This window comes from Lucilia sericata, unplaced genomic scaffold, assembly GCF_015586225.1.
Source record: "Lucilia sericata isolate MDLA Ls3-8-SP2 unplaced genomic scaffold, ASM1558622v1 Contig000463F_arrow, whole genome shotgun sequence".
Taxonomy (NCBI): domain Eukaryota; kingdom Metazoa; phylum Arthropoda; class Insecta; order Diptera; family Calliphoridae; genus Lucilia; species Lucilia sericata.
The window spans coordinates 64,013-91,527 of NW_023994478.1; the positions used below are offsets into that span (position 1 = coordinate 64,013).

Genomic DNA, 27,515 nt, shown 5'->3' on the forward strand with positions numbered 1-27,515 from the left:
TTCAAATTCATTTTTTGCTAAAAAGAATGGACTAATTATTTATATTAAAATTTTAAATAGTAAAGTAATAATACTAAATAACGGATTTTTAATAATTTTTTTCTAAAAGACTACGTTTTTGAACAATATTTTTTTAGGTCATCATAATTAATTGACTAAAACAAAAACAAATAGGAATTTTCATGAAACTTTTTACATATAAACATTTTTACGAAGTTATAGAAAATATTTAGTAATGAGTATATCCGCCGTTATTTGATATAACTTCGAAAATTCGAGGTGATAAGGAGATATAAAGATTCTTAATTAATTGCAAGGGAATTTCGGTCCAAGCCTTTTTAATTCCTTCAATTTAGGCTTCTTTTGTGTCGTACTGTCTGCCCGACTTATACACATTACGAGAAAGAATATCCGAAACATTTTTAATAATAAATATGTGAGGAATGTATGGAGGCCACTATAAAATTTTTACATTCTGACTTCGAATCCATACTTTAACAGCCCTGGCGTTATGGATCGGAGCATTATATTTTTGAAATATCCACGGGAATCAGAAAATATGAAAACAGCTGTTTCCAGTATGGCTTTACAATTATCACAGTTCATACTAGATGAAAGATATTTAAACTCAAATGTGATGAAATTTATTCCAACACCATTCCACTTCCCTCACAGCTATCCTTTAAAAAATCATAAAAATAATAATTATTTCCTTCTTGACCTTCTAAATTAAACTTGTTTCATCCGAAAAAAACAAGTTGTTGCTATTGCTTTTTATAACACATGTGTTCAGGTATAAAATTAATGCGTTTTTTCTTTACGATTGACATTTAGAGTGTTTTTTTAATACCTTCATCTACTCAAAGCCTTGGCACTTCATACAATACGATTTACGACGGGTTGGCTTGCTTTAACATCCGGTTTTTCTTTAATTTATGTGGCAGAATCTGTTGACTTTCTGGCAGATTTTATGAAATCTCTTCTGTCCGCTTTTGTTGTGACTCTATGTGTATGTTCATTAATGTCTTTCGACCAATTTTTTTTTGCAAATTCCTGTGATTTAGGACAGTTTACAAAAACGATTTAATTTTGCAATTTTTTGTTTCTTTAGCTAATGGCTTACCGCTACCTATTTTATATACTATATTGTCTATATTCACAGACACTAGAATATGAATGAATTTTAGCCGCTGCCAGCACTTAACTGATATTATTCTGAATGAACCTAATCATGTTAGAAACAATTTATTAAAAATCGGCTATTATGTATTACGTTAATTTTTGTTTTACTAGTGATATACTTATAAGACATCATTTTACTATATAAAATTTTAATACAATAAATTACTATATTAGTTTTTGCAAAAGTGACCAACTAAGTTGATCTACCAAGTTGATCTACAAACTAAAGATTTGTCATGAAAGCAAATACGTACATTTTGAAAAAAGTACATAAAACCATTTTCACTTTAAAAGATTTTTGTGATTTCTTAAAAACAAAATATTATTTTAACGAAACGGGTCGAATTTAAGACATATAATCAAGAAGTTTTGTAAGCTATATGACTGAAATCTTGAGTATTCAATTGTATAAAATTCCAGATTATTCATTATTATTACAAAAGCTATTCGAAATTATATTATATTAAATCCAAAGGAATTAGAGCTTTTGATAATCCCTCATATACATATAAATATGCAAATGTATGAAAGTACAAAGTACTACAGTTTTGAAGGAGTTTTTATTTGTTTTCGAGTTTCTTTATATTTGTGTATTTTTAATAACAATAAATACTATTACATGGCTGCCAGCTATTTTTAAGGGTTTAATATTAGGCCACAAAGGTACGAAAAGAAATTGATGTGATCTCACTCATAATGTAATTAAATCGCAAAAATGACCTAAATCTTATTAAGAATTGTCACGAACTACTCGTATACTAAGAACTGGGCTTGTCCACTGTTGTTCACCCTATTAAGTTCTTATTAATGGCAATAAGTTAAACTTATGATGGTGCGTGGTTGTTGTCGCTATACATACATACATACATATGTAAGAGTTCATGTAGCTTGTTGATGGTCGGTCGACAGTTAAAATGTATTTTCTTTTTCTATTCGTGTTTTTTTTTTCAATAATCTTGTGTATGTTAGCTAGTTACTTAGGTGTGCTCTATGATTATTTTCTTTTAATTTTACTTTCAATGTTGCCAAGGTATCAATGTACGTTCGCTTTAGTTCAAAATCACACAATAGGACAACAGTTTTTCCATTAAGTTTCAGAATAACATTATAAATTAATTAGTTCTAAAATCTTTTCAAAAAGAAAATTAAAATTTAGTTCTTTCTCGCAACCGAAATAACACAATCCAACAAAATTTAAAACAAAAATCGAAACCCATAGATCAAGTTATAATTTTCTACAGGATTGAGGAGCGCTAAATCCGAATCTGTTTCAGAAGTTACCCATCACATCAGGTTTTGTAGATATCAAATATGACAACAAATTTTATAAATACCGAGAATACAAAAAACGGGGTATTTTCAAACTTCGCGACACGATATCTGTAAAACCTGGTATGAGCCATAAATCCTGAGGTTAGAATTAGATTCAGCGCTGATCAATCCTCAATCCCGGAGAAAAGTATACTTTGGTCTCTGGGTTAAAAATTTTTTGAAATGCGAAAAATGGTAAAACTATCTGAAAGATTTTAACACGGCAGATATTTTGAGCTTTTTACCACGACAGATATTTTAAGCTACTTAGCTCAAAGAACACCGAATTTTGAGATATGGAATGCTGATTGATATTTTTTTATTTTTATATCGGTGGTATCCCACCGATAATATTAGCTGTAGTAGTGTTAATGAATAGTTGTAGACGTAGTAGCTTTTTAAAGATGGTGGTGGGGAAATGTATGGTGTCGTGCTTGTGCAACTTTACTATATACATATTTCATTCAAAATCTAAAAGTCACCCGCACACCCATAACCTAATACGTACACTGTTGTACAAAATAAAGTTCAAAAGAATTTATTGAAACACTATATTTAAACATAACATATTAGGTTTTCTGATTTGTATTCTCATATTTAGGTGGTTTCGGAATATGTTAATGCATTAATTGTGGACCAAGCTCTATAGGATTTAATTTGCTAAAAGAAGATGTTTTTGTTGAATTTTATAATAATTTTAAATTTTTATTAATTTTTTATCAATAAACTTATTTTCTATAATAAGGGTTATGGTCTATTTTGGACAGAACCTCACAAAGAGATTTTGGTTCCTATACATTTTTATAGCTATACTGGTATTTTTTAGCCACTTATGAGCGTTAATCTCATTAAAGGGGGTCTATTATGAGCGCTGGGATCAAATATGGCCTGATGTCTGCCAAACTATACAATATAACTAGTTCGTTTGAAATGACGAAGTATGCTACATCAGATTCTAAGAACTACACAGGCAACTATCAGGCCTCTCCTTTTACCAGAGGCTCTGATGGGCGTCGACCCCACAACATCCGAACTGACAGACTAGGACACTACCTACTAACCTACCGAAGACACCCATACAATATATCTAACTTGTGCAAAATTTCATCACAATTTAAGCACTATTCCTTATATGGGGGCTAGTTGAAAACTTGGACCAATATTGCCCATTTTCAATATCAAACAATATTCAATGTAGAAAATATTTATTGAGAATTGTAGCCCACTACCTCTTCTCGTATATATAGTTTTCAGAAGAAGAAACAAATTGTTTGTATACATTCATTTTTAGTTAGACATTTGAAATAAGTACGAAGTTATTGTTATTTTTGTGTCAGCTACTGTTTTGTGAAAGGGAGTGCTAAAAATGAGTGTGACAATCCTGTCGTAATTTCTATTTCTGATTTAAATATGAGATTCACACATTGGGGATTGGGAAAACTTTATTAAAGTTATATAAATATACTTAAATATAAGTAATACACATGCAATTTGTGTATATGTGTTCACATAATTATATCGAAATTATATTGAGGGAATACCATCCTATAACTATTAAGATTAACATTTAAAATGGAGGTTTTTATGTTTTTATCGCACGACATTTGTTTTATTTTCCTCTTGTGTATTACTTTTAATATCAAAGAGTTGTGGTTCAAACTATTAACGTGTTAACAAATTACATATCTGAGATTTTACTAATTTTCTTTTAAGAGATTTGTTGAACTTATATATTTATATAAAATTTTTATGTTCTAAGAAGTGCTCTAAAATGATAATATTTTCTAAAATGGATCATGTTGACGCGGAGTGTTTTTGGTATAAAAATTTAAATTTTTGGAATTTTCGACGAGTCAAAGTCGTTGTATTCCAAATGACTAGTACTGGTGCTGATTTTAGTACATACCAGTTTATATATTCCATTCGAGTACTTTGTGTAAAAATTCGTCATGTCCATTTAATAAATTTACCTAATTATTAATAATTCAAGACCCTGAATAATATTCTCAATTAGATACATTTAAATCTAAATATCGACACTAAAAAATTTTAATAATCTCCCAGGGCAATAATGATTTTTGGAATGTCAACATAAAAGTCAGAGAATAATTGTTCCCCATTTTTTAAAAATGCTGACAAAGTGTCAATCAAATTTATTTTTAAAAGAATCACAAATAATTTAACTCGACAGATTTAATGTTAAAAACGAACCGAGTGCTCTGTCAAATTTAAAGAATTCATTTTGTTATTCCAGTGCACACATATAATGTATATAATTAGAAATATGTTCATTAGTGGTATAACTTTTAACAATTATTGAATTTTCTACATCCGAAAAATGAAATGAATCGTTAAAAAGATCCCCAACAGAACACGTTGATGACTGGTTATGTATAGAAAAAAATCCATAAACAAGTTTCATAATTCCATCGGAGCACTTGTATGAAGAACAATTAAAAGCATTGTTTATATGTATTTGGCTGTGCCGAATCTTATACTGCCAACGACAACCACTCCTCGGTATTGTCTGTCATAGAGAAAGAAAATGTTACATTTAGAAATATTCCATAATGTAGTAAAATTCCAAACCCTGAACTGCGGTTCCAAATCAAAATCTAGGTGGGCAAAATTAAAATATGTGTATCTTTTGAATTTGGATAAATAACGTTTTTTTTTCGGTAGCCAACAAATTGTTCTACCCCAATACAAGAGCGAGAAATTTAACAAATGTTGGATAATATTTTCGTTTTAATATATTTAATATATTAGTGCTTAACTAAATTACAAATGTATATCTCAATTATTTTACCACATGGAATAAGCTTTTACTAAATGTAAATTTTATATTCATAGAACTCGCTTTTGTACTTTTTAGTCCTTTAAATGTATTACTAAATCCTATTGTATCATGAAAAATTTTATATTTGGTAGATAATTTTAGATTTAGAGACACGTATAAAAACGTAGGAAATTTGTGTCATTTGATGCCAACTTACAAAATTTTAAAATTTCGAAGTTCGTTAAAATCTACTCAAAATCTAATAGTTTTTAGTGATGCAACACTGTTTTTTCCTAAATAAAACTAAATGAAACAAGTAAGAGTGCTACATTCGGCTGTGCCGAATCTTATATACCCTTCACCATAGTGTCAAATTTAAGATTTTTATACCCTCCACCACCATCAGTGGTGATAGAGGGTATATATAACTTTGTCATTCCGTGTGTAACACCAAGAAATATTCATCTGAGACCCAACAAAGTATATATATTCTTGGACCTTATGAAATTCTGAGTCGACTTAGCTATGTCCGTCTGTCCGTCAGTCCGTCTGTCTGTCTGTATAAAACATTCTCACGTTAACACGAAGCAACAAATATTAACGAAATTCACCCATAATATTTATTATTGTCCTAGGCAGTTTGGTATTGAAAATGAGCAAAATCGGTTCACACCAGGAAAAGTTATGAATCAAATTTTGAAACAACTTCGAAAAAAATAAGCATTTTTTACACATTCTGATGTAATTTTCTCGAAAACTATGCAAGATAATTCAATGAAAATCACCATGCATTCGTTTCTACACAAGAGCTTGACTCCTGCTGAAAATTGCCAGAATCGGTCCACAATTTCATATACCTCCTATAAAAAAGTACATACATATTCCCGGAAAATGGTTTTTTTGTTAATAACTTCCGTCACAATCTCGAAATCTTTACAAAATTTTTCATGTTAAAATCTTATGTCAGTAGAATTCATTCAGAGAAAAAATTTTCTGGATCGGTCCATAATTGGACATAGCTCCCATACAAGGTCCCCTACCGAAATCACTTAAACTCACATAACTCATTACAAAATTAAGTGTAAATCCTAATGATTTACTACTTTAGTTTACATCTTTGATGGAAAACTATTATTAATTCAACGAGTAAACCGCTAACTGTATTTAAACTTTGTTAGAAGGACATACTCCAACGTATGAAAGGAAGACTCCTTGCCAAGGAATTAATAAGTGCCCTTTTGTTGGAGATTTGTTTAAGCCTTAATTTAAATAAGGTTAGTAAATTGATATTAAAGTGATTGTGTCAAAAGAAAAAAAGTATATAAACATACATAAATACATAGTATATATTTACGTGTGTATGTTTTATAAAGAAAAAAGCAAAGAAAACAACAAGTGTCTATTGTCAAAAAGGGAATTTAATGTTACTGCCTATAATTTATTGTGAATGAATTTAATCCATATTAAATACATTCTTGCGCGCGATTATATATTTACAGTACTTTTTGACAGCGATCGGTACATTTATATTCAAGGCTGTGTTTGTTTACTTTGGACGGACAGCCATAATTAATAATTAGAAATTGTATTTGTTTTTCGGCAAATTAATAAAAAATTAACTTTTCACTATTTAAAGAAAATTATTTTGGTGTTAATTTTTGAGTGAAATAGTGATCAAAATAATTGGTGTATGCATTTAATGCAAGTGTTTGTATACCTAATTTAATATTAGTAATTGTGTTGCGAAAGATAAAATTCTTCTTCCTCCTTTTACTAATTTATTGTTAGTTACCCTACGGTCGGTCGATTTGACTTTTAATAGTTTGTTTGGAAAGTAACAATACAAATTCGATTTTTTGTGATTTTTGAACGCTATTTTTCTATTTTTTATAGTATTTTACATAAATTAATCCAATCTTAAAATTGTGAGAATTGCCTTTGACAGCCCTCGAACGTTTCACTCGTGCATCAGACGCCGTTATTAAAATTGGTGCAAACTTTAATAATATACCCGAAGAAGAACATCACGTGTACTACTTCGAAGTTTTGGAAAGTGAATTGAAGATGTGTTGGGAAAAGGTGAAAATTACTTTCGATAAGTGTTTAGACGATCTTGAATCTTCTGAAGACGCTGAGCCAGAAGATATTCAAGTGGCTGAAAGTAAATTCCAGAGTATCCTCAATGTTTATGCGCGGTGTTCAAAGTCGATAAAAATTAAGATTGATTAATTGGAAGCAAAGACTAAGTCTAAAGATTCCCCTCATCCAAATAATTATTCAAAATATGATAGTGTTAGTCATAATCTACCTCTTCCGCCATGTGATACGGACATCTTCAACGGCGATTATCTCTCATGGCCTACATTTAAGGATCTTTTCACTGCTTTATACATTAATAACAGTCGGCTTAGTAATATCGAGCGATTATGTTATTTAGTGAAAAGAACAGATAACGAAGCGAGAGAAATTGTATCTAAATGTCCGTTGACTAATGCTGGGTTTGATACATACGAAAATCCTCGAATGCTAGTTAATAATTAACTAAAGTGCTTGTTTGGTTTGGAGACAATAACAGAGGAGAATAGTTCCTCATTGAAAAGGTTACAGCGCGGAATCAATGGATTTTTATATGAGATTCCCACTCAAAATTGGGATCCAATTATCGTTTTTATTTGCATACAAAGACTGCCCTCTCAGACTGTGACACTATGGGAACAAAGTGTTAAGGACAAAACTGCCTTATCTTTGTGGAAAGATTTGGACATGTTTTTGACCGAAAGAATCCAAACGTTAGCTTGCATACGCGATCTTATGAGTTCCAACACTGATAAGAAAGGCATTGAACGCAAGGAAAAGACACATGTTTCGAAAACAGGTCCTACGAATGCTTGTGTTTTATGTAGAAAATCGGGTCATTTACTTCGTTTTTGCCGTCAGTTTGATAGAATGTCTATTCCTGAGAGAGTTAGAACGGTTAAAAATTTCATTGCTGCATAAATTGTCTAGCTATCTCACATGAAGTTAATGATTGTTTAAGTGAACATCGTTGTTCTATTTGTAATAAGCGGCACCATACTTCACTACATCGGGATTCTTCAGCTTCGCAAAACTGTAGAAATGCACTTTCTGAGTCATTAGATGACAACTTTTCTATGGTTTTACGACCATACAATCCCATTCCTAATGACCAACGACCTACTAACTTGTCAACTGCATTGGTGGAAAGACCGACTACGTCAGGCGCAATAGTTGAACGACAAGTATTTCAAACCAGTCAAAACCATTCTATGTAGATATCAAGTTAGAGCTTTAATTGACCCTGCTTCAGAATGTACTATTATTTCTGAAAAGTTGATGAAAAGATTAAAGCTGCCCACCATTTCCGAAACAGCGAAGTTTTCAGGCGTAAATGGGGAATTTTCGGCCATTTCGACGAAGACTTGTAATTTGATAATAGGTTCTAGTACTGATTCATCATTTTTATTAAACACTTCGGCATCTGTTTTGCCAAGCATTTCAGGAAATCTGCCTTCGGTTTCGGTTAATGTCGACAAATTGCCAAATCTTCATTTGGCAGATTCGAATCCCTTCGGGAGCAGACCCGTGGAATTATTATTAGGAGCTGATGTATACCCCCAGCTTATTTTACCCGGAATTAGGAAAAAAGTACTCGGATCATTATTGGCTCAAAAAACCGTATTTGGTTGGATATTAACCGGTCCTGTAAATAGTATTAATTCATCTCCTACAAATGAAAGATATAGGCCAACTAAAAATAGATACATTCCAACATGGAATCGTAATGAACCCAAGTGATGTAGGAACTAGTTAATTTATCAATCTGTAATAGAACCGCAACTAATTAAAATGTTTGTAAAGCATTAATTTTCATTTCGTCTACGACAAGGCACTACGTGCAAACACTTACTGTAACCTTTTACAAGGTAATATTTAAATATAGACAATTCGAGATTTACGTCTAGCTCTAACGCTGTATTAATAGAATCGTAAAAGATGGAAAGAAAAATTTTTAAGTAATTTTACTATTGATCGCTTTGTATGGCAGACTTGTTGTTTCGAATTCCTAAATGATAACTATATATCAATTTACTTTACTTACCTTTTCCTAAATTATTTTTAATTCATTATTTTTAATCACTAATGAGATTCAACCGGAGTCTCATCGTGGCTCAACCAGAGTCTCTTAATGGCTCAACCAGAGTCCCATTATGGCTCAACCAGAGTCTCATCATGGCTCAAACGGGTCCATAATGACCCAAGTAGGAAAAACTGGAGTCTAATCATGGCTCATTTTAATTTGGAAAAAACAGTCCACGAGAGTTCTTAATGACTCGTCATTTATTTAGTTACAACACCTTAAGTGTAGCAAAGGGGCCGGCAATGTTTAAATACAAATTTGCGGTATTTTTCCTCTAAGTGTAAATCCTAATGATTTACTACTTTAGTTTACATCTTTGATGGAAAACTATTACTAATTCAACGAGTAAACGGCTAACTGTATTTAAACTTTGTTAGCCTCCATACTTAGAAATAAGTAGTTGTTTATCATTCGTCATATAGAAGCCTTAAAGAGCATTCTTGTTGTGCATACATGCTTAAGGTAATATATAAATAGAGGAAGACAAATCTTCTCCTTTTATAAAACTAATAATCCTTTGTGTTTTATTCTTTTTGTGCATTTACACTGAACCATATCGGATTGACGCCGAAACAATATCAATATAAAATTTGGTACAAGTATTGCTCATATGCACAAAAATATTACAGCAAACTGTTTTGATTTTTTTTTGTTGTTTCCAACGGTTTATTTAAACAAGCAAACATAATGTACACACAAACAAGCACAATCTGAACGTTGTTGTTGTTTTCATGCGTCTGCATGAAAAAAATACTAATTTTTTTACGAAATTTTCATAGGTTGTCTCAGATTTTTGCTCATATCTTCGTTAGTTACGAGCTGATTTTGGTGATTTTAAATAGGAACAGATAGAATTATTGAAGACTGAGATCCCAAAGATATCTGAGGTCTTCAGAAAATTGATTTCAACACACACATAGACAGACGGACTTGGCTTAGTAGAATCCGCTATCTATAAGGATCCAGAATATATATATACTTTATAGGGTTAGACAATTATATTGTAGAAATTACAAACGGAATGACAAACTTATATATACCCTTCTCACGAAGGTGAAGGTTATAAAAAGAGAAAAACAAAACAAACAAAAAATTAAAATGTCGGCAAAATTTTAACAAATTGTAAAACATGAATGAAAGTTAATTAAAAAAAAGTAATGTTATATTTAGATATATATTTTTATTATAAATAAAATTTTAATAAATATCCCATTTTTCCTAAATGTCAAAAATAGTAAGTATAAACGGTCTAGATTTGTAAAAAGTTTTTAGGATTCAGAGACACCAATTCTATAAAAAAAGAGCTTCAAATAATTTTGTCTACCTACATATATTTAGATTTGGAACCACAGCGTTCTTTAGTAATGTTCGAAAATTGAGTCGTGGTCTCCAGCACATATAGCCTACCAAAGCATTTGTGTGATTTTGTAAGTGTGGTTTTTGATTCGAAACGAGCGAAAAAAAAGTGTTCTCGTATATAATCATGTGTTAATAGGGCCAGTGTTGTGTCGTCTAAGAACAAAAGCACCGCGAACGTCTCAAAAACGTGTAAGATCGGGTAACAATTTCCAAAAACATGTGTAAAAAAGAAAAGAATGTAAAACTTAAAAAATTTTCGTTTTCGAATATTTATTAAAATTTAGTTAAAAGGGCTTGCTTTAAATATAATAATTTTGTTTATTAACAAAATAATTAAAGGAAATACATGCGTCATGTACATAAATAACGAAAATGTTCTAGCACACAGGGGGGTCAACGCTAAATTCAAAATATTTTGGGAATCATCATATGACAAAACTGAAAGTTCTTTCAACCTTAAAAACCCAATAAGAAAATTAATTGAAAAACTAAATTATTGAAATAGTTTCTTTTTTAATTTTATAAAAACTCAAAAATTATTAAAACAATACTACTACTTATGGTAGTCGTAAAAGTAATAACTTGTTATTAATTTACGATAATTCGTTTTTTTCTATTTTAAGCCAAGATTGGGTCGACACAACCCAAAAAAAGTTTATAAATTTACGTAAGTGCATAAAATCCACGTTTTTTTTATACATACATATACTTACAGTAAAAATGATTTTTCCAGATACAGCATGAAAATTTGCGTAAATATTTTATACAAAATTTTCTTACATATGTTTTAAAATAAGTTAAATGAATTCGACTGCTGCAAATCAATATTAATTTTCTTTGCTGGGCATGTCTCTTCTATCTATGCTCTTTTATTTCATAAATTTTGTATATTTATTTATGTACGGGGGAGGTTTTTGAATTGCATGATAGATTTTGGCATTGTAGAATGAGGATTTTAATTTTTAGTTAGTTTAAGCGTGTATTGCTTGACTGGGCCACTTCCGGTGACCTAATGTTTTAGCACGCGATTGTTTCATTTGCGTTGTTTTGCACCTTCACCCCAACCTCTACCTCTATATAACATACAAACGATTTTACTTTCATCATATAACTCATCGCAAAAACGCACACCATCGTATTCCAGGTTTATTCTTGTAAATAATGAAAAACCCTTTTTTAGGTTACTTTTTGACGTTTTTTCCAAAGATCAATTTTTGGAAGGATTAATTGGAATTATACACAAATATCCAACCTTAAAGCTTAGTCAACCATTATATAGCCACTCAGTCTACATTTAGTACATGTGGATGGAGAGTTTTATCTTGTTCCGTTTTCCACTTGAGAAGAAATAAATTTATGCATTGTGTTGTGAAAGTGATTTAATTTAAAAGTATTTATATGTATGTATGTACTTAAAGTTGTAATGTTTTTTGTAAAGAAAAAAATCATATACAAAAACAATTCATTATTTAACTAATACTGCATCAATTCACTCTGGTCAATGATTACGTTCTCAATTATTTTATGAATTCCCGGACATTATTGCGCGTCAAAGAATGGTTTTCACATACAAACCTACGTTTGTTTTCTTTTTTGTAAAACACAATTCTTAGCACGCAATTAAATAAAATGTGCAAACAAAATGACAAAGCTGAAAATAAAGTACTTCTATATCAGATTATAAAAAAGTCATTACTAGAGTACTTCTAAGTAATGCAGACGGTAAGTAGTAGTCATTGAAAAGTAAGTGGTTATGGAAGTACAACTCATTACCGAGTTTTTGCTGGGTATGTATTACAAATTATAAACAAGAAAGGAATGGAAGAGAAAATACCAAAGAATATTACTAGCATTGTGAATCCGGCTTTAGATTTTTACTAAAAAATATTACTCATTAATAAATTTAAGGATAACTTAACTAAATGTTTAGGCTTATTTTTGTAATAAACAGGTCAAGCAAAAATATGGCGCATAAAAATGCTTTTGAAAACGGAAAATATTATCTAAAATTTTACATTTTTTGAATAAAATTTCAAACTTTATTAAAAAATTAATAAATTTCTGAATTTATAAATTAAATTCATAGAGCTTAGATAGAATTGATTCTATTTGTAATCACATAATTCATCCTTATTTCAAAAATCTAATTTTTAAAATAATTTTTCGGGAAATAATTTAGAATGTGTTTAAAAGATTTATGATTGCAGGAATTAAAAACATTTAATTTATAATTCTTTTGGTAATACATTTTTCTAAAGAAAATAAAAAAATAAAAAATAAAAAATTATTATTATGCTGTAAAAGCATCAAATCAGTTTATTCAACATTTTAAAAATTATACCTAAATTTAAATTGGCACATAGCTTATCACCATAAATATCGTGTGCGCTAAGCGAGATGTTGGCGGTCAAAGGTCACAAAAATCAGTTTTTCACGAATATCTCACTTATTATGCGTCGTACGCATTTTTATGCCATTATAATTTCCATTGAGAATTGAATTTCTTACAATAGTCTTCTTATATGAAGACTATTTTTGCATATCACCAGTTTTGCGGACTATAGTGCATTATTTCCTATTGCAATGATATTTTCAAATCTTAATATTTTTAATTCCGATACAGATTACGTCATAATTTACCATTCTAATATTAGCTAAGGATAAATAATTAATTTCTTTTATACCCGTTATCACAGCCTCACTCTATGGCCCATAGTGCAATGTCCGTCTATCTGAAATTTCCGATGGAGTCACAGGTCATAAGAATACTATATATGTAGTTAAAAAAAATAGTGGACATAATTTACAAATCCAGGAAAATATTTCCACTAAATATCATTGAAATCAGACTTCGACATCAATTATCTCTAATATAGACAACCGACACCATTCTAAGACGTGGCGGTCAAAAATCTATAACTTTTGATTGAATCGGAATTTTTGAGTCCGTTATGGTGGTTAAAGTTGTCATTTCCGTTTTTAGTTGAATTTTAGTACAAAGTGATGTGTTATAACATGTTATTTTTTTGTTTCTTATGTAATGCGTTATATTTTTAGTTTGCAACTAATATTAGAAAATAATTTTTTAACTTTGGCCCCAGTTATGTGTTTTTGTTAGGTATTCAGGAGAACAAAAAAAAAAACTCTTTTATTTTGTAATTTCGCGAACTACATTTGAAGTTCTACATATGTTCCGTGCGAACCTAAGCCTAGCTACAAGTGTGTTGTACCTAAATATATTCCAGAATGATTCGCAATTTTTGATCTATAATTAAATAACTGATTTTGTTTCGATCATTTTGGAGCAAAATATTTTAATATTTTATTACACATAACTGATTTTGTTCGTAAAACTTGTACTTTATATGATCAAATACAATGATAATTTCTGAACAAATAAAAATATCTTCAAAGGATTTGGTGGGTGGATGTTTAACCAATAAAGGCATTAAATAGGGAAATAAAAAAATTGTCGAAAATCTTCACATGACTGTTGTTGTCGGAGCAACGACGATATGTATTACTAATTGTGGGAAATAAGCCAATATTAACATAATTTTTTCCAGTAGTACATTCTCAGGACTTTGACAGTAGATAAAAACTAAAAAAAAAAATTAAATAAGTCTATTATTTTTGAATCTTTTTAATATACGTAAATCGTTGATTTTAACTCGATGTGAAAACATAACTTACATGCACAATACCCTCCAAATTATAGTCGATTTAAAGAATATTAACTAATAATTTTGAACGAAATATTTAGAAGCCGTAATTTAAGAAAAACTGCACGACTATGGTTTTATTTTTCCAATTCACAATCGATGTCATGAGAATAGTTGCATACCATAAAATTTTTTCTAAATACATTTTTTGAAACAAAACCCATAATAAAAAAACTTACGACATACTCCGATACAACGATATGTAAACTGGACAATTGTAATTATAAAATGTAAAGTGTATTTATTGAAAATCATTCAAACAAGTTGAAGATTTTTGGGCTTTTGGAAATAAGTTTAAGCTCTAAACCAATTTATCGCTTATCGACGATATAAATTATGATCCAATACTTCATGTTGGGAAAATATTTTAGTTTTGAAAAATTTTTAAATTTATAATAATAGTTGTGGTTTTCCCTATACCCTACATCAAATTTTGTTGGAATTTACACATAAACTAAAATTCAAAATGCAATATTTATTAGACAATTTAAGAAAAATTTTTGTTATTGGGACGTTCAGTCTTTAGTACGAAACTTAATATTATATATGAAAATATGTTAAGCCTTTAAAATGTCCTTTATCCTTGAATATCTTAAAAAATGATATTTTGTTTTTCTTAATTTTTTAGTGACAGATATTGTTATTGGTGTGTAAAAATTTTAGGATGGGATCTCAATGGGTTTGGAAGTTATAGGAGTTTTTATTTAGCTACATTTACAATTTCCATAGGAAATTAGTGCTTTTTATACATTTTAAAACGTTTATAGTCTAGTAAATTAAGGTTTTAATGCCGAATAAAGTAAAAATTACCACAGACCATCAAATTAATGTTATAAATAGGAAGGTGAATAGTATCTGAAATCATGTCTTATATAATTGAAATATTAGAGGTCATAGGTCAAAATAATCAATTTTTTTGAAATACATATCTCCTTTTTCATACATCCTACGGATTTAGGAGTCATTACAAAATTTGTAGAGAATCAAATTTACGGCTTTTTGGTTTCAGACAATTTATTCCTATTATCAGCAGTTTTGAAGTTATAGTCATTTTTCGTTCATTTAAGATATGGTTTTCTAACCTTAATATATTTTGAACTACAAACTTAATTGTGATAATTGTTCGTTTAGCCTTTAATAAGGAACACATATAATTATTTAATTATACTTCTCGTGCCAGAGTTGGTCTCTGACCCATAGTGCGATCTCTTGTAATGTAAATTTTTAAATTAAATTAGAGGCTATAACAATAAAACGAAATTAATGAAACCTAGTGTATATAACACCGTTCGACAAAAAGAGAAAAATTTTGTTAGACACGAACCGGATGATATACATACGTCTGAAACTATAAATTTAATGGAGAAAAACTGCGTTTTCAGTTTCTCATTTCGTGATCCTGTGCCCTTTTTAAAGGACTTCAAAATTTTAAAAATATTTTAAAATACTTTTACTGATTTTTCTCTTTCTGTCGTACGGTGTCATATGTATACACTAAGTTTCATTAATTTCGATTTATTGTTATAGCCTCTAATTTAATTTAAAAATTTACATTGCAAGAGATCGCACTATGGGTCAGAGACCAACTCTGGCGCGAGAAGTATAATTAAATAATTATACGGTGTAATATAACTGATCAAAGCTTTAAACCCACCAAAATTTATTGATATCGGAGCAAGTTTTCATACAGTAAAATACATACGGAATAAACTGCATAGTGAAATGCAATATAAACTGCATAATGAAATGCAATATATAATACTGTGAAAAAACTTTCATGTTGTATGTATATATGAACTGATATTTGTTAAAATCGGCGATGCTGATTCTTTAACCTGACGAGTTATGCGTACCAAGTATAATTTCGATTTATCATTACAGCTTCTAATTTAATTTTAAAATTTACATTACATGAGATGGTCAGAGAGCAACTCTGGCGCGAGAAGTGTAATTAAATAATTAGATGTGTTCCTTATTAAAGGCTAAACGAACAATTATCACAATTACGTTTGTAGTTCAAAATATATTGAGGTTAGAAAACCATATCTTAAATGAACGAAAAATGACTATAACTCCAAAACTGCTGATAATAGGAAAGAATTGCCTGAAACCAAAATGCCGTAAATTTGATTCTCTACAAATTTCGTAATGACTCCTAAATCCGTAGGATGTATGAAAAAGGAGATATTAAAAAATTGATTATTTTGACCTAAGACCTCTAATATTTTAATTATATAAGACATGATTTCAGATATTATTCACCATCCTATTTATAACATTAATTTGATGGTCTGTGGTAATTTTTACCTTATTCGGCATTAAAACCTTAATTTACTAGACTATAAATGTTTTAAAATGTATAAAAAGCACTCATTTCCTATGGAAATTGTAAATGTAGCTAAGTAAAAACTCCTATAACTTCCAAACCCATTGAGATCCCATCCTAAAATTTTTAGACAACAATAACAATAATTTTGTCTATTTGTCATTAAAAATTAAAAAAAATAAAATATCCTTTTTTGAGATATTCAAGGATAAAGGACATTTTCCACTATATGGTCCTTGCGCCAGGACTTCATGTAATTTTAATGAAATGTCAAAAACGATTAATCGAAGACCTGTCGAACGAAACAATTGTTAAAATCGGATAACTGGTTACAAAGTTATTCAGTCATCAACATTTCTAATTTTGAAGAAAAATACCCGAGATGCCCTCATTAAGAGACCCATAAAATATGAACTGAATGAGTTAAGGGTCCAATTTTTACGCCATAGAAACAATTAAGTGTAGAATATATGTTTCGAGTTATAACTAAATCGAAAGGGATGAAAATTTGAAGTGGTCGAAATGTCAGTGGAATTACCCTATACATACTTATTCAGCAACTGCCGAAGAGGAAAGTTATAAAATCGAAGTTAAGTGGAAGTTGAAATTAATGTATTTAAGTTGTGAAGTAAAGTTTTAAACATCTTTGCTTACAATCAAGTTGCATATATTGCACACAAATGTTGCAATTTTGAAAACAATATCTTAATACAACTTTATTTTTTATAAAAATAATTTTTGGTGAAGGTGGTAGCGTGTGCGTATAATTGCAATTTAATTGTAAAATTTTTCTTATTTTTTATAATAAATACAAATTTTATTAATTTTTAATGGCATTTCAGCGGAATTTTTAAAATTTTTTTTCATTGTTTTTAACGCACACACGATGTTACTTGCTCTGCGGTCATTAGAAAATGAAGAGTAAAATAGAATAATGTTGTACGACAAGCATTTTTACGTTGCGACCCGATTGTAGACTCTTTCGTACAACCAACTCACAACTTCATATAACAACCCTACACGCTTTGCAATTCCGTAAACAACCTTCTCACATTGTATAAGCGGTTGTATCGTGTATGCCCTGCTTTAGAAATATACAAATAATAATTACAAAAAAAAAAAAAAAAAAAAAAAACAATTTTTGAAAAATATTGAAGAAAAAAGATTTAAAATCTTCACGAAAAAGCGAAGCATACTGTCAATATTTGAAATGCATATACATATTTGTAAAAGAAAAAGTATTTTTTGATTTCTTCAAAATTTTTTCTTCTAAATTAGAGAATTTTTAATAAAGTCATTCGATATACATTTCTCCTGGATCTAATTATTTCCTATTGAATCAATTGAACAAATATGTTTATATGTACGCAAAACTTCTATAGAAATTAATAATACAATTTTCAGGAAAGTTTTTTTTTCCAATTAAAATAATATACAAACTTGACTAAAAACAGATAGGACTACTTAACAGATCATGTACTCCAATAATGTTCACTAAACACAATAATTAGTGAAATCTTTAAAAACTTAAAAGTTATATTATCCCATCAAAAACTTGTACTTACTCAACAACTTAGTTTCAAATTACTACTACATACCATCTGCATTACTTATAACGAGTCTAGTAATGACTCCATTCCATTTTGTTCACACATTTTATTTGATTGCGACTTAACAACGTTTTTTAATCAAATAGGAAACCTGTGAAAACCATTATTCAACGCGCAATAAAATAGCTATGCACTGCATAGTAAGAAGTGGTGCAGTGAGTAAAACAATTGAATAATATTTATAAAAAACAAAACTACTTACTCAACTTACTATGTAGGCTTGATGTGGTAAAAGTGTGGTGAAAACACAAGTATTTGAAAATACAATTCTTCTAATACATTCTTAAGGTAAATTCACACCTATCAAATATTTGACGAAATCGTCTAAACGCAATGTGTAATAAAAACATCACACATTGAGAGATAATACGTATGAACAATTTGACAGTCGTATGGCTCTCTTCATTTTTTCAAATGATTCAAAAAACAAAAATATCAGGGATGTATTTTTATGTAAACACACAATAGTGTAAACGCAAAAAATATAAATGATACGATTTTTATTGTCTTCATCAAAAAAAATGGATATATTATTTTTATCATTCCGTTTGTAACATATCGAAATATTGGTCATAGACCCACAAAAGTATATGTTTTCTATGTCTTTATTAAATTCTAAAACGATCTAGCCATGTCCGTCCGTCTGTCTGTTGAAAGCACGATAGAGTCCGAACGAGAAGAGCTAAGGAGCTGAAATTTTCCATAAATATTTTTTTTTGATGCAGTTCGTTTGGTATTTGGTAATGGGCCAAATCGGTCCATGTTTTCGCATAGCCTCCATACAAGTGGCCCCCGAAAAACAGTGTAAACAGTCATAGCTGTTTTAAAAACATCAGTATGCCAATGAAATTCCACTTAAACAAGTTTTATATGAACCAAAATCTCCCTCCCAAATTTTTTGAGTATAGGTCAATAATTAACCCTACCATTGACCCCCATATAAGGTCCCTCTCAGAACATGACTTAACTTACTCCAAAATAATAGCAAAGTAACGAAATTCGACATAAATGAGTTTTAGGGGAGCTGAAATCTCTGCCAAATTTTATGGAAATCGATATAATATAGCGATAAAATTCGTCATTAACTAGTTTTATAGGATCTAAAATCTTTGTGTCAAATATTATGAGCATATTATATGTATATATTTATTATATTATGTTTGTATATGATAAAACAGTTTAGAATAAATCCAATAAATGATTCAATTGTGGTAGCAAAAGTTTGATTTATATAGTTTAGGTCCACTTTCCGAAATTCACTTAAAATTTAAGACACATGATGGTTCTGCCGAATCAGCACTCTTACTTGTTAAAAATACGAATGGAATTTCATTTTCCAAACGTAAAGTCATAGCACTTTTATACATTATACTTGCCAGAAACCTACTAAAGAAATGTGGTTTATATCTTGTGTTTACCTACATATTAAAATTATCACCAATGATGACTTTAAATTCTTGACGTTGTTTTCTTGAAAATTGCCAGAAATAATTTTGACTGGGATGCTTTTTTGTATACATACTTTGTATAGACACACATAGAATAAATAATAGGCTCAGCGAACATGTTTGATTCGAACATGCAGCAAATTAATATCTAATTGTTTGTAACGTAACAACCTGGTGGACCATTGAGTGTGTGTGCCAGTCCCTGACAGACATCAAGCCCATTGCTAGACATCCAACTAGTCTGCCGAGCTAGATAAACCATCTAGCTAACCAGCCAGCCTGCATTAGCTAGCCGACTAACTAAGTACGAGTAAATAATTTTGTATGGGCCATCAAATTAAACAATAGATTGAACCGACAGACGATATACACTTTGGGTAGTACGTACGAATAGTAAACGGTAGTTAGTTCAGTGAATGAGTGAGTGGCTGCTTTTAGGTTGGTTGCATTGTTGTATTGTGTTCGTATTGTTGAATTGTTGTTTCGCTTATTTTTGTCTATATTTCTATTTTATTTTTTGCTTTTATGTTTTTCTATTTTGTGGTTGGCGCTGTGCGGGATATTTAAAGTTTAGTTAACAAACATTGTTCGTTATGTTCGGATGTGTTTTTCATTAGCTGTTGTTCTGTCGTCTTGTGTTTGTCGTCTGTTCAATGTAAAAATGTATAAAAACAAATAATTTTACCTATATTTATAAATTTTCATTAAAAAACGTGTTTAATTTGAATCCAAAAAAAAAAAATATTAAAACAAATAAATATGAACTAGTGTTCAAATACATCAAAAATAAACAAATAAAAAATATTGTTAAATAATAATTATTATAAAATAAAAATATCAAACAATAATAATAACAATTGCAAATTGTTTATTTAGTTTATGTTTTTGTGGGTTTATTTTTCGAAGTTGAGATTTTTGTCGTTATTTAAACGGTATGTTTTGAAATTGTTGCGCTTGGTTACACGTGATTGTGTTTCAAACTAACGAAATAAATACTACGAGTATGTGTAACCTATCTTGTAATGAATGACATTCGATACTTCTTTACACATCCATCCAAAAATGTATGTTAAATACATGTGCGTATGTATGTACAATGCAATAATTGTATTCGTCAAAGACGGAAAGTGTTTTAGAGTTGCTGATTGTTGCAACATCCATCATCTATGTTACTAGTATATACAAACAACTACACACTTATACTTGAATTTATCTGTAACATTGTCTAGCATGTGTGTTTTTATTGCGACAGTGAAATAATTGTAAACAAACATTCAATACTCACTTGATTACTCCTTCTATTCTACTGTATTCGATTCATTTAATATCCATACATTTAATATTAGATCGGTCCTAAAAAAATAGATTTGACTTGTGTAGACTTAATTTTGTTTTTCACTAAAAAAATAAAACCTGTCGGAAGATATACCCCCTTATTCACAAACAAAATTTTTATTTTATAAACAATTTATAAATTAGATTTTGTATGGACATTTTGTTTTATAAACCTTTTATAAAATAAAAATGTTGTTTGTGAATAAGGGGGATAAACTTTAAGATAAAATTATTCCCGCGTTATATTTTCAACACTTGCAAAAAAGTTAACAATTAATCTAATCCAAAATGAGGGTGCACTGAAGTATTCGTTTTTAATATATTTTGGGTAAATATATATGTACGTGTATCTTGATTTACATTACAAAGTTTCAAAGAAATTTTTATTGTTTTGAAATTTAAATTGATTTCCGCCACGACAAAATAAAATCCACCTATAGTAAATATATTTTTTAAGGGCTCATCTAATGAAAATATATTGTACGAATATGTAGGTAATTGTTATGAATGAAAATTACTAAATGAAACCACCAACAGCAATATCAATTTAATTGATTGCAATAAAAAATATATGTGGTAAAAACAATTGTATCCTTCGCCTAAAAATGAATAAAAAACAAGTAAAAGTGCTATATTCGGCTGTGCCGAATCTTATATACCCTTCACCATAGTGTATTTAAAAATATAAAATTTTAATTATTTCATTTTCCCGATCATTATTATAGCAATAGCAGAACATAATGAACAACAACGACGCTAAACGAAATAAACACACAAAATACAAAAGGCAGTCAAACCAGCAGACATCCAAACATACGATACTAAATACATACACACAAAACAAAATACACAACGCAATGAAACCAACAGTCATCCTAACATACGGAACTGAATTCACCTAGAAACAAAAACAATATACACAAGGCAATGAAACACGCAGCCATCCAAACATACGAAACTGAATACACTAAGAAACAAAAACAACATACACAAGGCAATGAAACACACAGCCATACAAACATATGAAACGAAATACTCAAAAAAAAAAAAACAAAAACAAAATACACAACGCAATGAATAAGCAGTGTTGTTGTTGCTTATTTTTTATGAAAATTTCAGAGGTTGTCTCGGATTTTTGCTTATATCTCCGTTGTTTATGGACGGATTTTGCTGATTTTAAATAGGAAACTTCTCGAAAGCATGTCTGATAGAATTATTGAAGATTTGGATCCCGAAGATATCTGGGGTCTTCAGAAAACTGATTTCAACAGACAGACGGACAGACAGACAGACAGACGGACATGGCTTAATCGACTCCGCTATCTATAAGGATTCAGAATATATATACTTTATATGGTCGGAAAATTATATTTTGGAAATTACAAACGGAATGACAAACTTATATATACCCTTCTCACGAAGGTGAAGGGTATAATTAAGGGTCTTATTCATAAACTTTTATCAAAGGTTTATAAATCAAATTTTCATACAAAATTTGTACTATAAACCTTTGATAAATGTTTATGAATAAGGCAGTAAATGTTTAACAAAAAAATATTTTTTCCATTTTTTAAACATTCATATTGAACTTGTATAAATTCAGTTTATTACTATTGACTAAAGAAAAATGAATCAAATGCTCGAATTTCGGATGTTTACATATTAAATATTAAATGAAAATGAATGTGTATAGTGCAACCTACAATAATTTAAATAAATAAACAAAGTAACAAATATCAGAGATTTCAGAAAATATTTATTAACAAAATACATATAATCGAATAAAACATAAAATATAATTATTAAATCATAAAAAACGTGTGAGTGTGTGGGTGTTTCATAAGTTTATTAACAATAATATAAAACAAATTTTCAAATAATTTTCTAGTTTTGTAAATTGTCCGAATGTGATGTTCATTACAATATAAATACATACCAACATCTATTTCTTTATACGTCTAATATTTATTTCTTTAATAATGTTAGTTTATTGTATTTTTTATTCACTTTCAATTGAAATTGTAATTTGAAAAATAAAAGTAGTCTCGGCTTTTAGGCACACGTATGAATATCTCCATCACGTGCTAAAAATTAAATGTATGTTTTGTATTTCATGTAAACCCATTTATATACATATGTATGTATTTATTTTAAATATACACATATGTACATATTATATATTCATACATACATTTTTATTATCATTATTTTTTTCCTGTTGTTGAATTTCAAGGAGTGAGGGATTGGTTTAGTTTGATTCTTGGTATAAAATTGCAACGATCAAAATTTGAGACATTCGAGCCGTACCTACAGACTTTGTTAGCTTGGATCCTTTCAAAAAAGTATATTCTCGAATTTAACATATATTTATAATAAAATTGCGGTCTATTTAAAAACTTTTGTTGGTCTTTCTTGTCCACACGTTATATTTTATCCGGTTTGACAAATTTTAGCAGTTTTCCACCTTCTAGTATCTCTACATATTAGCAATTTAATTTTAGCAATGTTTGATCATCATATCTCCAAAGTATAAAATTGCGGGAAGACTAAGGCTTAAAAAATTTCATAGAAAAAGGAAAAAAACACCCTAATGTCCATATATGTAACATATATAAATATATGCATATGTACATAGTATATTAGACCGACTCACTCTGTATGGAAAGCAAAAACGTTTTTGTGTTACCCCTCTCAAAATTTACCTTTGCTTTGTTTTATGATGATTATGGGGTATCGTTTGAAAGTGGTTTTAAAGCCGCGTCCAACGATGTATTAATCATAAATAACCGTCTGCTCATAATTGTCGTATTCCAAAAAAATTAAAATTGTCAGGTTGTTCATTAATATAAATAAAATGAATGCACAATATTGCAAATTCTGCACACTACTAGACATGGCTTCAAAAACCCTTTCAAATGAAATATTGTATATTTTGTTAAAGAAAAAACTGTAAAATTTAAAAAAATAACTAAAATGGGACTTTTTTGTAACCGGTCTAGCCCACGAACCGCCACCGATAGACTAGATATATTTTGGGAACCATCATAAAACAAAACAAAGATTTTTTGAAGCTGGGCAAAATATTGAAATTAAAATGAAAAATCGTATCCCCTATAGGATATTTTCTTGAAAACTGTCCAGCTCACGAACGGACAACACTCTACCCAAAATATTTTGGGAAACATTATATTACATAACAGCGAATATTTTGAGGGGGGTAACTCAAGCACCTTTTTTTGTGAGTCGGCCTAATGTACATATATATTTTTATTGTTACATTTTATTATGTGCATATGTTTCATACATGCATGGTATGTAATGTTTATTAAACTAGCTCTCTGCTTAATCTATATTCTTTGCAGAAATAGCCTTTAAGCTGAGAAAAGAATTTCAAATTCTCATAATTTATTTGGAAACATTATAACTCGCGAACTAAATTTTTTTTATCAAATTTAAGCTTAAGATTAAAAGGAATTTTAGTTGAAAAAAGTCGATGTCTTTTGTTTGATAAAATCGGTAAGTCAACTATTTTGAACCAAAAACTTCGAAAAATTTACTTTGTAAATAAAAGTCGCAAAACTAGTCGAAAAAGAATCGAAAAGTCTATATTAAAAATGCATTAAGAACACCTACATACATATTTTTCATATTTCAATCAAAATTCTAAGCCAATTTATAAAACTTGTTTATGTGAAATATCATCCGTATACTGGTATTTGTTAGGCAGTTATGAACATTAAAATAATTTTGTGGACAAATGTGGACCTGGAACTTATTACGATTGACACATAATCAACATAGGCCACTGTATGGAGGCTAGGTGAAATCGTGGTCTGGTCAATAGAGAATATTTTGGGAAAATTCATCTTCGTCCACACCTCCGGGACCTGCCGAGCCTTCAACAGAGAGACAGACATGACACCTTAGAACAGTAATCGGCAGAGAGTAATATAGGCTCTTTGCCGATTACTGTTTTTTATAATTTTTATGTATAGCTCTTTATCAATTACTGCCTTAGAATGACAAGAATACTTATAATCGATGTGTTACAAACGGAATAACAAAATAAATCGGATATAATTGTAGTTATTGTTTAATGTCAATTACTTCTTAATTGGTATTAGACTTGTTCTTTCATCTGCCTTAAATTAAGGGTTATATGGAACAAAATACAAAGTAATTTTTACGGACAGGTCTAATGGCTTCAATATTGAAAGAGTATTTGTGCGAATTGTGGGAAGTTTGTTGTTAGTGTAGCCTACTTTCCGTTATTTCAAATAAGTCAATTTGTTTAACTTGTCAGTAGTATCGTTGTTTGACTAATTGCCCAGTAAACAATTTTAAATTGTTTGTCCTTTTTTTATAGTTTTTGTATGTTTTAAAAAAATATATACCTATATTTACTTTGGTATTAATTACAGTGGAATCTTATAATACTTAATAGGTATTACGGCAATAGATTTTGTCTGGTGTAAGCGATTCAATTCTGTTCGGAACAGATCCTCTGTGATCATGACCCGATTTCAGCAGCTTATAATGGGATTCTTGACATTTGACATTTTGTTCATGAGTTATGTAGATCATACCCTTGAATGAAAGATGAATCGTGTGACAAAATTTATCGAATTATCTGCGTTAATTTCTGAAAAAATTACTCCAGAAGCAAGAAAAAGTATACATTTTTCTAGGTTTAATTTTCAATACCAAACTTCTTACACAATCATAAATATTTCTGGCGAATTTATTTAATTTATATTGCTTAGTTTTTAAGTGTTTTATAAAGACAAATAGACGAAAATGTAAGCTAAATCGTCCCAGTTATTCATATGGATTAAGAATAATACATATATACTTTCTTGGGTCTCAGATGAACATTTGCTGATATTTCACTCGGAATGACAATCTTATAACTACTCTCTATCCCTACTGATGGTGGTAGAGGGTATAGCAACAGGAATATCCCTTTTCTTCTTACAATTTTCTTAAAATTAATTAAAAATAGCTTAGTTTTCAAGTTCTCTTGAAAGGAACCTTAATGGTAGTATAACCCTTTAAATTTTGATCGTTTATACGAATATGTATAAATACATAGTAATTATAATAAGTAACGATTTCATTATTCGCACTTTTGAAAAGGATTTCACAAAAATAGACTAATATTATCAACCTATAAATTGAGTCTAGCTAAAGGAAAGGAAACTGTGCGGGATTCCATATTAATATTTTCATCCGTGAGCGTTAAGCTATTTTTACTTAGGAATTTGATACATATCCTTACAACACACTGCTAGGACAAATAAATAAAGCAAAAGATTTAAATTTACTAGGACTTTTAAAATGTTACCACGCAATTTTTTTGTTTACAAGAAACCCTAAATTTTATTTAAAGAATAACATTGTTATCTAAAGGGAATTAATTAATTGATTGTTGTTATTGTTCAAAGCTTTTTTAAAACTTTTGTATAATTAAGAAAAAAATAAAATAAAAAAGTACATAATGACTAATTCAATGCATGTGTACGCGAGTTTATATTAAATATATGTATGTGAAAATCAATCATGTGCTTAACAATTTACATACAAATGTTAGATAAAAAATAAATAATTTGGTTTCACCTATTTATTAATTTTTCATTTATTTATTTAAAATGGAGTGAATGAAACAACAACACAACTAAAGTATTTTAACACTTAACAGCTTACATGCACAGTCTGGCAGTTAAAAAGCGTTATAATTTTGTTTAAACAGTTTAAAATAAAAATGTTAATTTGATCTAAAAGAGTAATTGAATATTTTGTTTTTTGCGATAAAATTAATCCACTCACTTCTATCTGAATTAAGAAAAAAATGAAATGATAAGAAAGTAATTTCTATTAACTAACGGAATTTCGTTATAAAATTATGCGTTGGGTTTATATATTCGCTATTTTCTTTATTCTCTCGTCCATATCGTCTCTTAATTTCTTTATTGGGTCGAATCCTGTGAAGTTGACTATTCAATTAATATTGTACATTAATACTAGTGTAAAGTTACACACACACATACATACTTACACGTACATATATTCATTAGTCCTGCTCACTGTTGTATGAATATTGTCTGAATTGACTCTCTTTGACAGATCCTTAGTATATTGTCCATTGTATGTATCTAAAACAAATAATATAATATTTAGAGCTAAGCTGATTATGAAATCAAGTCATAAAAATTAAATATAAATTTATTTCAAGAGCAGGTCTAATACTATATATGAAAATATGTATATGAAAATATGCATACTTC

The 27,515-nt window shown here is 29.3% G+C and overlaps 1 protein-coding gene across 4 annotated transcripts in view; it reads left to right on the plus strand.

Moving 5' to 3' along the window:
- LOC119605197 (RNA pseudouridylate synthase domain-containing protein 2-like) overlaps positions 1-27,515 on the plus strand; it is a 137,641-nt gene that overhangs the window by 37,689 nt on the left and 72,437 nt on the right. The window contains exon 1 of one of the 4 annotated variants that reach the window (XM_037958155.1): positions 20,447-20,975. The exons of 2 other annotated variants lie outside the window; for them this stretch is intronic. The gene's annotated coding sequence lies outside the window, so the exon portion shown is untranslated. Of the gene's footprint in view, positions 1-20,446; positions 20,976-27,515 lie in introns of those variants that run through there. One more of the 4 variants, XM_037958156.1, reaches the window with a different exon arrangement.